This window comes from Eublepharis macularius, chromosome 12, assembly GCF_028583425.1.
Source record: "Eublepharis macularius isolate TG4126 chromosome 12, MPM_Emac_v1.0, whole genome shotgun sequence".
NCBI classification, from domain to species: domain Eukaryota; kingdom Metazoa; phylum Chordata; class Lepidosauria; order Squamata; family Eublepharidae; genus Eublepharis; species Eublepharis macularius.
In genome coordinates this window covers 66,088,961-66,105,905 of record NC_072801.1, presented here as the reverse complement: position 1 = coordinate 66,105,905, position 16,945 = coordinate 66,088,961, and positions in this window count along the sequence as shown.

Genomic DNA, 16,945 nt, shown 5'->3' with positions numbered 1-16,945 from the left:
CCTTCCATCAATGCTGCCTCTGCCACTAACGGTACATGTTGGAAGATATCCATTCCAGGACATGCATTAGTAGGTAATGTAGGAAGAAAGACACATCCCAAAATTAGAAGACTTCATGTAATTTGGAAAAATTACAATAGAAAAATATATTGCTTTTGAAGCAATTGGAAACCATTAGTCGTTCTCTTTGTTTCCCTGTGGCCTAACCACATGCTATGTTTTCTTAGGGAACATATTGAATAGGTTGTAGAGGTAGACTTTGAAGCTGTGTCCTTCTCAGGTGCATGGGGAACAATTTGATCAGGATGCAATTTAGGGGCCACATATGTACTGAAGAACTATCTGCTGTGCTTTCATCTACCTCCCAAGCTCTTTCATGGTGGTGAAATGTCATTACTGGCAAGTGGCAAGTCCAACATCTCTTTCTCTAGACCCTTTGGTTTTGATCCAAATTGGGCCAGTGGGACTGAGGAACTTCAGAGAATACCTCTACACCAAACCCAGGATTCTCCCTTCTGAAAACAACAACACATTGTTAGGCCCTGAGACTTGCCATAGGTTGGATGAATTTGAGCAAGAATACAAGAGAGTGACAACATAAATGGAAATGAGTTTGGAAAAACCAATGACCAGTAAAAATAAGGCTACCTGTTTACCCCCTACCCTGGAGTTTGAGGAGAAAAATCTTACATCCACAAATCATTCCCTTTTGAACTTAAATCAAGTGAATCTTATGAAGGAAATTAACCCAAGAATGATGATCGCATTCTTGATTTTTACATGTACAGTGTACAAATCGTGTTAAATTTCCCCATGTGTTCCTCTGCATAGAGTAGAAGGGAATAAATGGAATCCTCATGGAACTTCACTTAAGTATGTCTCAGCATGCCTCCCCCAAACATTCATTCTCAGGAAAAAGTTCTTCCAAAGTAAATACTCTATGTCACCAGACAGAACAGCTTCAAAACTCTCTTTGTGCACTTTCTGCTCATGCATCCCAAGTCCTCCTTTTAGACATGCACAGGATACACAATTGGATAAGAAGCATCATTACTATACCCTATAGATGTTCAGATTCCACATGAATTAAACATGAAAGGAAACAGGCATTGTGTGTGCACCTAAACAAATTAAATGCAGAGAAATTTATAAAATGAAGCAATCTGGCTTTTAAAAAATGTCTTAATGAAGCTGTTTTCTGAAGCGAAAAGTAGGACAACAGATGACTGGTAGGAGCTGAGACTCACCTGCCACGGCTGAATGTTCCCAAGCTTCCTCCTCCGGTCTCCACATCCCTTTCCTCTCCTTTTGAGAATTGACAGATGAAGTGCATGGAGAGCATGTGCAAAGGCATACGCAGCATTATAGATGCTATAGCTATGGCCAGACATTCTCATTTGAAATACGTATCTAGGGAGGCTTCTCAACTTCTCCTTCCCAGTGCAGACAGGAAGGCCTGGCAATAATTGTGTCAAATATGGAAAAGCACAATTAAATGCCACTCCCCAGAAACTGTGGATCAGAGGAAATGTAACTGGATTGATGGTGTCCAGGAAGTCCTCAAATCCTGGCAGCACTTTTGTGTGCTGGATGAAGGACAAGGTACCATTGAGGGATTGTGCCGCAAATGCGTCCTTTCGAAACACAGCTGTGAAATCCCACTTAGCGGTTATGATCCACATCCTCTCCAGTGGATGCAGGCCATTCATTTCATTGCTACATAGAATTATTTGAAACGCTTTCATAGACAGAAGATCCCCATGAACAAGGAAAACATTCACTTTCTTCGACCAGAGAGAAGAAAATATGCCTGTCAGGACAGTCCAGTTATCATTTTGTTCCTTATTCATTAAAATTGGCATCACTTGTGTGAAAGCAATACAAATGTTGTTCTGGAGGAGCCTGGGTCTCAGGGTCTGCAGAAACGATTCTCCACTCTCATCATCGGACGTGAGGAGGCCGACCCACGTCCATCCAAAATGCTGAAGCAGCTGAACTATCCCCACATACTGAGCATTTTCATTTGGAACCTTCTGGTACAAAGAAGGGAACTGAATTTTATCACTCAGTGCTCGGTCAAAGGATCCATAATTGAGCTGATATAAAGTGGGGAAACCTCATTATTTTTTATTATCAAGAAATGCAGCACTCAGTTTTCTAACTTACATCTTACATGGAATGAATTTAATCCTCAACCAATACCATAATTCACATCTTATTCTTTCTGCAGGAACAATGAAGGTCTCTAGATCTTTCTCTGAAATCTAGCACTTAGACAAAGTCTAACGCAGAAGAATGTGGCCTTGGGAAATTTGTGTTCCTGGAGTTCCTGGAAGGTGTCACAACTTATGACCTTCCATTATACCAAACTGAGAGGCTACCTAGTTAGCACCTTCACATTGCATGAGAATAAGTGGGCTGTGGTCCTCAAAAAGGAGTTCCAGGAATAAAAGCTTGTTAGATTTTAAGTTCTGTTGATTGAACCATAGAAGTTATGATGTGGATAAAAGTCTATTTTATGAGGATGTCTTGAGTTTCTCTACTACAAAGCAACTGCTTTGCATTCACCTGAGGACACATACCTGTGGTATTTTGTAGTTTGATAATATGTTGGTCATCTGAATTGAGTTTTGAGAGGAGAGTGAACCTAGGACAGCCAATAATTCCATCTTTCTCTTACAGTTGTAATTGGTGGGATTCCGTTGTGATTGATACAGGAGTGTCAAAGTGTTTAGACTCGTTAACATTGCACTGAACTGATTGTCACCCGCCATATATTTCAATGAGCTGTTGGGCAAGAGGTGGACGTTCTGGTTGATCTCAGTTATAGCAAAAACAAAGGCCAGGATGTGCTGGAAGTATTTAGGGATTGCCCTGCAAAGAGATTTCCATGTGTAACAGAGCAACAAAACTGTGTAGCTACCATCCATTTTTAGCTGCATACATTGCAGCAGAAGCAGTTTAAACTCTAATTTTAAAGGACAGTCAGAAATTCACTCTGCTCTGCAGGCAATGTCTCATGAAGATGCAGAAATATATTGCCTGCTAGCTTGAAAAAAAGAACATTTTAAATCATATTGTATTCATCTCAGATATTATGCAGGATGTCCCTATGGTGGGCACCAATATCTGAAATTAGGTGTTCGGGTGATGCCACTACAGATAAACAATCTCTCTCCAGCTACAAATTTTCTCTCTGGTTTAAACTATTCAATAGGGACCACGTCAGAACTGCCTAGCTCCATAATCTCATAATAGCTTTTATATCTGTTCAGTGAATGCCACTAGTTTTGCTTGGTGATTGCTGAATCGTTTGCTTTGTGCTTCTGTATATGTGGTGCTCTGGTTCCAGAGGATTTACCCTGTTATATTCTATCCTGCTCTCACTACACACAGCTTAGAACCAAATTTGTTGGAACTCTTCTAAGGGATTTATCCTTTTCCTTGGGAAAAAAATAATTTTTCTTTTTTGGATGCTGACCCACATGTCTCATATATTGTTTTACTAATTGCTTGGACAGCTAAGACAACATGAGTGAAAGCTGTATCAAAAGGATGGAAAAAATTTAATCTGTGGGGTATTTTTTATTTCTTTATTTCAGTAATATATTTCATGTAAAATGCTTTGTGTGTTTGTGTGTGTGTGTATCTGATTGTAATGACCTTTGCCTATATGCAATAAATGCTTTTTTACAATAATTAATTGTAAAAATATATCAACATTAAAGAATTCCTGCAGAGGAGATGTGTTAGCCTCTGTTTTCTGACCTACTGCTACATGAACTGACTACTGCGCAGGGATATAAGAGCAAAAAATGCTGTGATGGACAGAAATAATTCCAGTTCCATCTCTCCTGGAAAACAGCCATTGAGAGCTGGAAGAATGTTGGGAGACTGACAGTAGGAAGTCTGTTGGAAGATCAATTAAGGTGAAGTACAGAGAGAAAAGGTTTGGAAGCTACTGAGGAGAAGCAGTAAAGATATTGCTGACTGTTTACACCAGTTTTGATACATTAAAACCATTCTCTGTTTAGCCACAATATATCTGTGAGTTTAAAATCATTCAGTCCAGTGTCCTGTGTTGTAAATCAAAGTTATTCTTGCTTCTGGTTTAATCCTGGCTGGCTTGAAGAGGAAATAAAAAACACACACACAAAATCCCCTCAAACATGCCTCTCTGATGGATCCTCCGGAAGAAGAGAGTGGGACCCCAGTGTGGATTTGGGTCTGGGCTCTCTTCCTGAGAAAAACGGGAAAGGCAGGTGGTGTGTTATGATGACCCTTAACTGCCTATGAGGCCCCAGACCTATGAAGAGGAAGGTTTATGGTGAGTGGCAGTGTGAAAAGGGGTGACATACATCTTTGGAAGAATAACAGTGGGGATGTTCTTGGCAAAATCATCCTCTTGGTGTAAATTGCTTGGATATACTGAAGTGCAGCCTGAACACAGGCAGTTTTGTCAGGTCTGCAGGGTAGGGAATAGAAGGCCTCAGGAGAAACTGGAAAGAGTCATTCTGATTCTGCTCTCTACAAACTTTGTGAACCATGATGATACTAGCACTTCTACTTCCAAATACAACGATTTTACCCAGAAAGAGGGGGAACTCTCTGCCTTACAGCCACTCAAAACTGTGGTGTGATTTAAGAATTCAAAGAAAAGTTCAAACACATTTTCCAAAATGGAGGCTAGATAATTTGTCAAGTGGAAAGTTGTCAAATGGAAAAACGGGTGTTACTCAGTTTGTTTGGCTCACTGTACTGGGGTTAGAAAACCTGAAGAATCTGGGGAATTAATATGGATTCAGATTCAGACATGAATGATTATTCTCCCCCCTATTCCCTACATTTATGAATTGGCCATATGGATAAGCCTCCTGTCGAAGATGTTATCAGACTTTTAGTTATCACATTAGAGATGTGATGGCTTATTTACAGGGATCAGGGATCTTCTCCATTAGAATGCTGCAAATTTCTGGGTCTGTCCCCTAAAAGGTACATGATGAAACTGATGGTAAATAATCTGCTATGTGTTCAAATATTTCTGTACCCAGGTAAATCATAGCCATGCCTACTTCTTTGGACCTGCATGGGCATGCCTCTTTGAAGAAGCCTTCTTTGTTTCCAATATCATGGATATTTTTTAGTCCTGATTTTTTTACTAGAGATTGGAGTTCTATAAGAAATACGGTAGACAATTAATCAATGAAGGAGCTCTTACCAATAATGTTCCACATATATTTTCTTCTCTGTAAAGTTGAGTATTTGTATAATTCCAAGTGAATAAGATCCTAATATACCAATGATACTATAATTGGTTGTATCTGATTCAAATGTATGTTTACTGCATTCAGAACTCAGATCTCGGATGACAGCATGAGGATGAAGCCAGAGGAGGAGTAGGGCTAAAAAAATCCTTTTGAACGTTTGCAGTTTTCTGAGCCAGTTCATGCTGACCTCCTGCATAGTGACCAACATGCCAGTTGGTAGCTATTCGCAGAGTTTCCTAAAAATCAAGTTCATATCAAAGGCAAATATGCCTTCCTGCGTTTCCATCTAAGAAATAATTTCAAGGTTCACTCAGACAGCGCTCTGCTTTTCTTAACATTAAGTCTCAGATCACTGTTACCCAGAGACTGGTTCGACTTTTCATAGTGCATGGAGTTTAATTTGACTCCTTTTTGTAATTAATTTTGCAGGTGACATGAGACTCCACATGGGAAGCAGAGTTTGGTCATGGTAATTTTTATAATTACAAGGCAGAGATAAACATTGCCCCCAAAGCCCTCAAATCTCTCCACAAGCAGAAAAGATATCTCTGGAGGTTAGAAAATGTGGCCAATTTCTCTCCATCACAATAGTTGGGTACCATTAATTTGCTGGGGATGGCAGTTCATCTTTGACTTTTTAATGTGGTGCTGTGAGTCCTAGCCTGAGAAGGTAAATATATCCTGAATTTGGCCTAGCTAGGCCAGCCATGTTGAACAAAACTGCAAAAACCCTTCATGTGTCAGACATTTCTGCATTGAGAAATAGCTTTTTTTTCTGACTGAAAAATAGTTGAGGGCCGTTTCCACACACCCCTATTGTCGCGTCATGTTAGCGGCAGCATCCAGTCAATTTCGCTTAAGTTCACACGTCACCATAAGCCATTCGCGAATATCCCGTCCTTATCTCGCAAAGCTTCCGCTGCAAACGCTCTCTCCCTTTTTCCGCATTTTCCATGCTATGACGGTTTTTTGACGCATTTTCTCTGATACATGAGGAATCCATATTCCGCTTTTTCTAGCCAGCGTCACAAACGCCATTCCCCCCCCCCCCGGCTGTCCGCGAGCCTCCAACCCACGTGATGTCAAGAACTGCCTCTGCGGGATAATCAGGGGGAAGGGAAAGTCATCAATTCACATGCATACTGTGTGGCCACGGTTGCCCTTTTAATTTTTTTTTTTAAAGGAAGTATTGCGTTATTTCAAAGAAGCAGTAAAAAACCATGACACAAGAATAAAAAATTTATTCTGGTCTTGTGATTTGGCGTTTCATTTTAGGGTTTCCCCACTCCAATTTCGATGTGTTTTTCTTCTCTTGCGTTGCTGCGATGCCATGCTTGACAGTATCCCAAAGTGTGAATGCCACCGTGTGGACTTGCTCGTTTCCCTCACCGAAGTATCGATAGACCACTACAAAAGACATGAGGAATCTTTGTGCTTGGTCTGAGGATGGAGATTGAATAAATTGCGCAGAGTGTGAGTGATCTGCGCTACACTCAAAGAGAGAAGTATGTGACACAGGCTCTGTCTAAAGGGACATGCTTCACTATGAATGCATAACCACTATGTATGCATGACCACTATGAGTGGTCATCCATTCATCCGATGTCATCAGTTTGTGTTATTTAATGTCGAAATTTGGATATGGTGCAAATGAGTATTTTCTTCCTGGCGCGCATGCTGGTTGCATCCCGATATCAAAAGTATCCTTTTTAAAAAACGTGCGCAAATTTGGGTGCGAGTTTCAAAATTTCAAACCACAAATCTCCACGAGCGGATATCCGGATAGCTTTTCGGCAGATTGCAGTGCGGTCGAAGGAAAATGTCTACCCATAGCAAGAACGTGGGAGTGAGAGGTTCGTCATGGAGGGAAAAGGAGATCTTAGATTTGCTTAGTTGTTGGGGAGAGGAAAAAATACAGGAGGCTCTGAAAAGCTCCCATCGTAACTTTGACTGCTTTGTGCGAGTGGCAGAGCAGATGGCACTGAGAGGCCACAAACGATCTGCTTTGGAGTGCCGCTCAAAAACGAAGACCATGCGCCTAGAATACAAAAAGGTTGTTGCCCACAACAGCCATTCGGGCAATGCTCCCATAAGTTGTCCCTATTTTCGAGAGCTGGATAGTATTCTGAGAGGGGACGCAAGTGTGCGTCCCAAACGTCTTTCCAGAAGCATGGTCCTGCAGGTGGTGTCAGAGAATAGGGGGAATGCCTTGGAATTGCAGGAGGGTTCAGAGGAGCTCTTCTCCCATGAGATGATAACCATGGAACAGGGGCTTCTGCGCTCTTCAACACCATGCTCTGAAGGTAAGGCTAATTTGACTATGATAACAAATGTTTCAATGACAATTCAAACATTTAAAACAATTCTATAAATTAATTGTGTTGATAACATCATTGGATAATCAACACCTACAAAAGTGTTTACCAGGCGTGCCGCTTCCACTCTCACCACAAACAAGAAACACAATCCTATGTTGCATAGACGTTCTAAGGCTAGGATCTGATGAAGCACACATAACCCTGGTTGTTTGTTGTGTTGGTTGGAAGTGTCACAGAGAATGCCCTGGAAAACAACTGTGCTCTCTTGAATTTTGCAGAATTAGCTAAAATTATTGGATTGTGATTGTCACACATCATTTCAGCAGAAATATGGATACTGTCAAGCTATCTTTTCTTCTCTCTAAACAGTTGTCAACCATGAACACCCACCAATGACAGCGCAGATTTCTGACCCAGATGTGACAATTGACGGTCTTGATGGCAGTGGTAAGACTGTTCCATGCAATGATCAATGACGGTTTCAGTATCTGAATAGATGTGCTCCATCTCATCTTGGCCAATGTGACAAGTCCACAGTGGTATTTCATTTATTAAAGTAACAAGTTTAAAAGCACATGTTAGAATTTTGGCTCTACCAACACCATGGTTATGTTTTATGATACACACCCAGGATGTGGTTCGCATCACAAAGTGTTTTATTTGGACCTTTGATGCATGAGGTGCATATTAATCTAAGATGGAGAGCGGAAAAAATTTCTACTATTTGTAAAACCAAAGAAAATTTTTTTTAATGTACTTTAAATTAACCCGGACATCCTATGCATTGCTACAGGAAGAAGCCTATCTCCAGCCGGCTGTGACGGTGATCTGGCTGATAAAGAAAATGCTGCTCCTGATGCCAGAGATGGTGCGTATCGGGGTCATTTACAAAAGGGAATTGCAAGTTTCACAGTCATTTCACAGAACCCTGTGGAAAAAGAGGTGTTGCGGTTCCGACACTTGCCACGAGAGGAGCATGCATCAGCATTTTAAAGGGAATAGAAAATAAATTTGTTTTCTTGGAACATCTGAAGAGATATGTTGTCCAAGCACCGTGCATGTGACTTAACAACTGGTGCTGCCTGCGGCATGACATGCCACATGTGGACTTGAAAATCTCATTTCTGCAGAGACATAAGTTGGAATATTTTTAAAATGTATAAGCACTGTGTGTTCATGTCCACATCATAATTCACTGTCAGAGAGTGGACAAAGTGAGCAAAGTATAGAATTCCTGATTGAGAATTCTGAGTGGGCCAAATATGTACCATGGTTATTAAGATGGCAACTAGAGAGCAACTTCCAATTTATTTGAGACATCCACGGTGTTTCAGTATGATTGAACATAACATGAGGGAACTGTTGCGAAGGAACAAACATGGGGGCCAAAACAGTGATTTGTTGACTTAGTGAACATGTCCTGTGTGCTGAGTGGTGAGTTAGAACATTGTTCTTTTTTTCCCCTTTGTTAACATTACAAGTTTAAAAATCTGTTCCTCTCCCTCTCTTAGGATCCAATGTGAGATCTGCTGCGGAGCTGTCTCCTGGAACGAGGCTTGCCAACATCAGAAACCGTCGTAGAAGAACGGCTGGACTGTATAGTGTTGCGGAATCTATGATGGCCCAGTCTTCCGAGGAACACAAGGCAGAGTTGGAGGAGAGACGAAAAAAGCAGCAGGAGGCCAGACTGTGGCATAGTGAGTTTACGCAGGATAATAGGTGGGAGAGACTCGTGTTACAGGAGACTTTTACTCAGCATTTGGAGCTGTTCAGATGTGCGGTGACCGCACTAAACAACATGGGAGAGGCTGTACTTCATCAGCGGGATACACCAAGAGTGGTTTCTGCGGCACCAGAACCGCATGTAATGTCCGCACATCAAGATAGAGCGGGGCATCCCAAACGTTCCTGTGTTGGCAAGGCAAGGGACTGTCTAACAATGTAGCTGGATGTTTTGTGACACACTTTGAATACCTGCTGCAGAGAGCATGCATGTAACTTTAGTGAAAAAGAGTTTTTGAAAGTTATTTTAACCAATTTCTCAGTTGGATAGACAGTTCACAGAAAAATAAAACCTTTTTATTAACAAACTTCAGAACGTGAACATTCAATAAAGAACTATTCATAACAATATAACTTTCATTTTATAAACTGTGTACAGGGTACTATGTGGGATGATAACTGTTATTTCCTAGGGTTCCTGTCGTCTTTGGACGGTGTCTGCTAGGTGAGTCTTCTCTCTGGCACCCCTCTCCAGTAGCTGCAGCCGCCTGCTGTTACGTGCCATTGCCTTTTCTAAGCGAGTAACTCTCACTTCTATCTTGTTCACTATGGAAAACAGAAATCATGTGTTTATCCATTATATCAGGAAAATTAAGTAGTTCTCAGAGAAAGTGGTGTCCTGAACTAGGCAGTCTCTATGATGCAAATCTTTAGTGGCACCGTGAAAAAAGTGGTTTTGCAGTCTGCGAGAGAATTTTTGTGGAAACCACAGGATGTCAATCAAGAGGATCAGTCTTTCTATCCCATAAACAGTCCTGCACATAACAACACATTTGGGCAATCTAACCGAAACAAGGAGAATGTGATTAAATATTGTGTTATCACAGGTGTTGTGTAGTTGGACTTACTGGTGTTCATGATGCGCAGCTCCATCCCAGCGATGGTAGCACACACATCCTCAGAATCTTCGGTTGCATTTGCAGTGCCGGTAATGTGCCCACTTGTGCTAGGAGCTTCCCCTTCTGTGATCTCTCCTGAGGTCTCCTGTGCTCCTGTGGCCGCTGTCAATCAGGAGAACAAAAATGATTTTTTTGAGATGAGTGCCCCTGTTGATTGAGGGATAAATGTCCAGTAGTTATACAAATTTTGCAGGACAGAGCACCACTGTTGGGTTCAAAGTTTTGGCCACAGTTTAAGGTGTCATCATGTCTCATACACTGGGCAACATCTCAAAGCCAAGTATCAAACATGGACTACAAAACATGGGCAATGGGCAGTCAAAATTCATGAATGCCAAGGGTACATGGAAAAGATATACTCGTGGGCTGGATGAATGGCAAGATGTGGGGACACTCTTGAGAACAATTTGACGTTACTCACAATTTGAGCAATGTAAGAGATGTGTTTACTGAAGGACCAGTTTGCACTCATACCTCCTGCACCACCTTCAGTCACGGCCAGCTGTTCCTGCTCTGGTGAGCCTCCAGAAGCCTGTCGCTCTTCTCCTGCAACTGAGGGGTCACGCACACTCCCCCCGGGAAATGGCTGCCTCTCTCTTCCTCAGCTAAGAGCTGCATGGAGAGAGAGAATGGGCATGTTGACTTCCATTTCTACCTAAGCCATTTCTGAACCCGGAGTGGCTCCACAGAATGTGCGTTTCCCTAAAGTCTCACAAATTGGCCACCACTTTTCACCTACAGATGACCCAGCCAGAAAAAAAAATGCACTCCCGGAACTATTTTTCAATTAAAATGTTAGAAATTTCTAATTGCATCCAATGTTCACACAAAGGATGGCATGTCTCGTTGGTGTCCCTTTTTTTTAACAGGCAGAGATTCCATGCCATTGGCAGCATACAACAGTGGTGGTGAAAAGTTGGATTGGGCCATACTTTGCTGTGTGCACTCAATCCACAAGGGTCCTAAGAGCGGTAATATTTTTTATAAAACAATACCAGCCATTCAAGCCCACCTGACCAAGCGTTGTGTTAACATGGCATGTTTAGTGAGTAGACACATTGCGTTCCTGGAACTTGGAGAAGTACCACAAATGAGGGATCACATCAGGGAAGTCATCCCTTCCTACCCGTTACAGGAAAGGATGCTCATGCTCTTGTGTTTCGGAAAATTATCACCACACATATGTTCCGAACTGTCCTCTCCCGCTTGATCTCAACACATTAAGAAAAGGTGACATGCAAGCTATCATCAGTGAACGCCTCTCCATTTCAGAGACATCTGATATGGAGACCGTTCTGGTGTGAAAGCTTACAGGAAGGAGAACAACCATTGCACACTTCTCTGTTATTTTTTATCAGATCACGAACCTTTTACAACAGAAATAAAAATAAAATAAAATAAAATAATTGACTCACCTGCATGGCGACGGTCCCTCCAACTCGGGCGACCAGCTTTCTCCCACATCCTCATCATGGAGGCAAAGTAAGGTGGTTTTCCGCTTTGCTGAGGAATGCTTTGCCATGCCTCCAAGGCTTCAAAGAATGAGGACTTCACCCGTTTAAACTTAGAACGGCATTGCTCCGTTGTTCTGGGGAAGCCTCGCTCTGTCATTTTCCTCGCTGCCACTCTGAAAATAAGCTTTGTGGGGAGATGAGTGCTTGTCATCAGACGGGCAGCTTTCCCTGACTGTAGAAGCACCAAGAGAAGGGTCTCAACTTCATCGTCCTTCCAAAATGCACCCCTTCGGGCAGCCATTTTATCCGGTTATAAATCGGTCTATCGGAAAAGAGCGGGACCGTTATTGAGCATGCTCCAGAAATAGTCAAAAGGGACGGAGGCCGCAGATCAGTACGCGTCATCTCCCTCACATTAAGAGCTCGCATAAGAGAACATACAAGAGATTGCATGCTCAATCTATGATTATTTGCAAAAGTGCAATTGTGGGGGTGGTTCAGAGTGCTTACAGGAAGACACGAATACTATGTGCACACATGTCAAGGAAACCCCTCTCTGCCTCTTTTTCACGCACGTTTAATATGAGTAAATTGAACGAAGAGATCCTCTGCCATCCCCCCCCCACTGAGTAGCCGTTGTCTCTTACAAATCACAGTAGAAGTAAATTTGGAGGGGCAGTCATGTATCTGAACAAAATACAACATCAATACCCTGTTTGTTTGTTTTTGGCAATAACATTGGGCACAAACGGGACAGAGAATTTCCTCTGCATATGAAGTCTTCCCTGCACTTGTGAAATAGAAGGTTTTTGAAAAGCTATAGATGCTTTGGTGGGTGGGGGGGGGGGTGGAACGGACAGAATAGTACTCTGGAACGGACAGTTGGCAGGGGAGTTGAAAAGATTGTGGCAAATTTATTTTTATCGATTAAGCCGCAGGCAGATGTAACTGGAATTCTTTTCTGTGGGGGGACTGTGGAAGAAAAGGACAATATCAATTCAGAGAGCATAAGCATGAGATTACTGCACCCTGGTTGTCAGTTAACAGTAGGGGTATCCTCTCCATCACCGTTGAGAGATCACCACTTAAATGGGACGTTGGTGATGCAAACTTTGAGCAGTGCAGCCACAAACAGTGCATGTGTTAATAGGTCATGGAGGAGGTGGCAATAAGTGATTGTCGCTGACATGTTATTCCCTGGACAAACTGTAAACCCACAAGCTTTATAGACCGCTATATGAATGGCTGACTTTGCAAACTGGTGTGACTCTAAACTTGTTTATGCTTGGAATCAAAAAATTTGCTGTCATCTACAGTGTGGTGCAAAATGATCCACAGATTGAGGCACTATCCGAACATTTTGACATGCATTGTTATAATGGTGTTGGAGCTGAAAATTCAGGGCCATCGATATGGTGCTTTACCAACGTGTAAAACCTATCTTGCAATTTCAAGTGAGAAACCCACACATCACTATTTCCTGAGCCATTCATTTCACCACAGGACAACCAACCTCCAGGATTAATTAAAACAAAAGATGCATAGACCATAAAGACATTTATTAAATCAGGGTGGAGGGGAGGAAGCTGTGCACAAAAATAATTTGGAAATTATCTGTGTTAAGAGTGACAACGATGATCAAGAACCATTGACAAAGTCTGACACCCCAAAAAAAAAGCACCAACTGCATAGAAAAAGGGTGATCACAGAGGGCTCCTTATAACTGTCAGTTTGTTTTTTTTTTTTGAAAAAAATTTTTATTGGGTTAGAATCCATTATTTTTACATTTACATTCTATTTTTCCCAAATTTTTCATTTCTAACCCCCTCCCTTTCCCCCCCTTTTGTTGACTTCCAACAGCTTTCCCACCCTTTGTCCCTTTTCCCTTACTTCTATTAATTTCCTCTATCTAAAACAGGTATACATTCTCCATTATATTAAGCAGTACATCCTTAACTACTTTTCTTGTTATATACCCAAACTGTAAGTCTTTGTTTCCATCTTGGATAAACAATTTATCCCATTTTCCATTTTTAAACATTTCTATATATCATAAACCTATATATCATAAACCATAAAAATCTTACATTTAAATCAAACAATTTGACTTATTCTCTATATATTACTCATTCTATCTTTTTATGGTAATTCTATATAGCTCATCACATAGTCAATCAATTTGACTCTTCTGTATATTCAGTTTGGTGCATTATATAGATCTTATCAAAGAAAGAAAATACTGTTGGTTACTCAATCCTTATATTTAAACCTTATCATTAATTATTTTCTATCAATGTTCTATCTATTAACCTATATATATCTATATATATATCAATCTGTTAATCTAACTGCTTATAAATTCACATTTATCTCTTCCTCCCCCGGTAAAGTCACCCCCCTCTACATTTTATTATACTTCAGTAGTTCTCAAACTGCCACAGTTTTCCTCCCACCTCCCATTTCTTCTCCAAATATTGTTTCAGCTTCTCCCAGTCTGTGTTAAACTGCCCTGAGTCCAGATTTCTCAGTTTTCTTGTCATCTTGTCCATTTCGGCCATGTACAGCAATTTGTAGATCCAATCTTCAATAGTTGGCACTTCTCGTACTTTCCATTTTTGCGCATACAAAAGTCTAGCTGCTGCTGTCATATAAAATATTAACGTCCTATGATGGGCTGGAATTCCCTCCATTCCCAAGTTTAGTAGCAGGAGTTCTGGGTTCTTATTTATTTGAAACTGTAAAATTTCACTCATTTCTCTTATTATTTCCCCCCAGTACTGCCTGGCTACCTCACATGACCACCACATATGATAAAGGGAGCCCTCATGCTTCTTACATTTCCAGCATTTATTAGAAGTATTCAAATTCCCTAGCGCAATCTTCTTTGGTGTCATGTACCAACGATAGATCATTTTGTAAATGTTCTCTTTAATATTAGTACATGTCGTTGTCTTTATTGTAGTTTTCCACAAGTATTCCCATGCCTCCATTGTTATTTCTTTATTAAAATTTATAGCCCATTTCACCATCTGTGTTTTAACTGTCTCGTCCTCGGTATACCATTTCAACAGTACTTGGTATACCTTGGATATTCTTTTCTTGTCTTCTTTAAGAAGGGTCTGCTCTAGTTCCGAGTTCTCTGTTCGTATGCCCCCCTTTACAGAGTCCGAATTATATAAATCTCTAATCTGTCTATACTGGAACCAGTCGTAATTAGGTGATAGTTCCCCTTGCGTCTTTATTCTAAGTTTAGATGCTTCAGTTTTAGTTATTTCTTTGTACGTTAAACATTGTTGTTCATTATCCACAGCTCTCGGATCTATCACCTCATATGGAACCACCCACAAGGGGGTTCCTTCTTGTAAGTAAATTCTGTACTTCTTCCAGATTATATATAGACTTCTCCGTACAAAATGGTGCAGGAACATCGAGTTGACCTTTACTTTGTCATGCCATAGGTATGCGTGCCATCCAAAAAAATTTTTATATCCCTCTAGGGCTAATAGTTTCTTGTTCTTTAGTGTCATCCACTCTTTCAACCAAACTAGGCAGATTGCATCATGGTAAAGTCTCAGATTGGGCAGTTGCATTCCGCCTCTTTCCTTTGCATCTTGTAAGACTTTTACTTTCACTCGAGGCTTCTTGCCTGCCCAAACAAAATCTGATATTTTCCTCTGCCATTTTTCAAATTGTTTAGAGTCTCTGATGATTGGTATTGTCTGTAGCAAAAACATTACTCTTGGTAACACATTCATCTTAACTGCTGCAATCCTGCCCAACCATGACAAATTCAGTCTATTCCATTTGATCAAGTCTCTCTCTATCTGAGTCCATAGTTTTTCATAGTTGTTTTTGAATAAGTCTATATTCTTTGCAGTCAGTTCAACTCCCAAATATTTCACTTTGCTTGTTACTTCACAATCCGTTGTTTCCGTTAACAATTGTTGTTTCTGCTTAGTCATATTTTTACATAATATCTTTGACTTCTTTTTGTTGATATAAAAACCTGCCAAGTCTCCAAACTCCTTGATCTTATCTATCACTTTTGGCATGTTCTCCAATGGGTCCTCTACAATTAACATTATGTCATCCGCAAATGCTCTGACCTTGTATGAATAGTCCTTTATTTTTATTCCACGAATTTCCTCATCTTGACGTATTTGTATCATCAGAATCTCCAATACTAAAATGAACAACAATGGAGATAACGGGCAACCTTGTCTTGTTCCTTTACTAATCGTCAATTTCTTGGTCAATTCATCATTCACCACAATTGCTGCAGTCTGGTCTCTGTAAATTTCCTTAATTGCTCTGATGAATCTTTCTCCCAATTGTAGCTTTTCCATAGTGGCAAACATAAAGTCCCAGTTTAAATTGTCAAACGCTTTTTCAGCGTCTACAAAGAAGAAACCAACCTCTTTGTCACAACGCTTATCATAATATTCAATAGCATTGATCACTGTCCTTAAATTATCTCTTATTTGTCTGTCTGGCAAAAAGCCTGCTTGTTCCTCCTCTATGACTTCCGAGAGCCACCCCTTCAATCTCTCCGCCAATATCTTCGCAAAAATTTTATAGTCATTATTGAGTAGTGATATAGGTCTATAATTTTTCACGTTAGTCAGGTCTTGGCCCTCTTTTGGGATCAATGATATATTCGCTTCACTCCAAGTATCTGGAATCCTTTGATCCCTAAAAACTCCATTCATCACCTCTTTTAGGAATGGTGCCAGTTCATTGGCCATTGTCTTATAAAATTTAGCCGTAAGTCCATCTGGCCCTGGCGCCTTTCCTAGATTTGCGGATTGTATTGCCTTGCTTATTTCCTCGTCAGTTACTTCACTGTTCAACTTATTTCTCCAAGCTTCCGAGATTTCTGGAAGTTTGGTTTTCTCCAGGTATGATGCTATTGATTCTTTGTTTACTTCTTTTTTATTATACAGCTTAGCGTAGAATTTATAAAAGGCTCTACTAATGGTAGTCTGCTCTAAATACGTTTTGTTATCTTCACATATTTTATTTATTATTTTCTTTTCCCTTTTCTTCTTCAATTGCCATGCCAGGTATTTCCCAGGTTTGTTAGCACCCTCAAACGCTTTTTGATTCAGTCTTTTAAGATTCCACTCCAATTCTTTATTGCTCATTGCTGTTAGCTGTTCTTGAAGTATTTTGATTTCCTGGTATACCTTCTTTTTCCCTGGTCTCTTTTTTAGCTGAATTTCTTT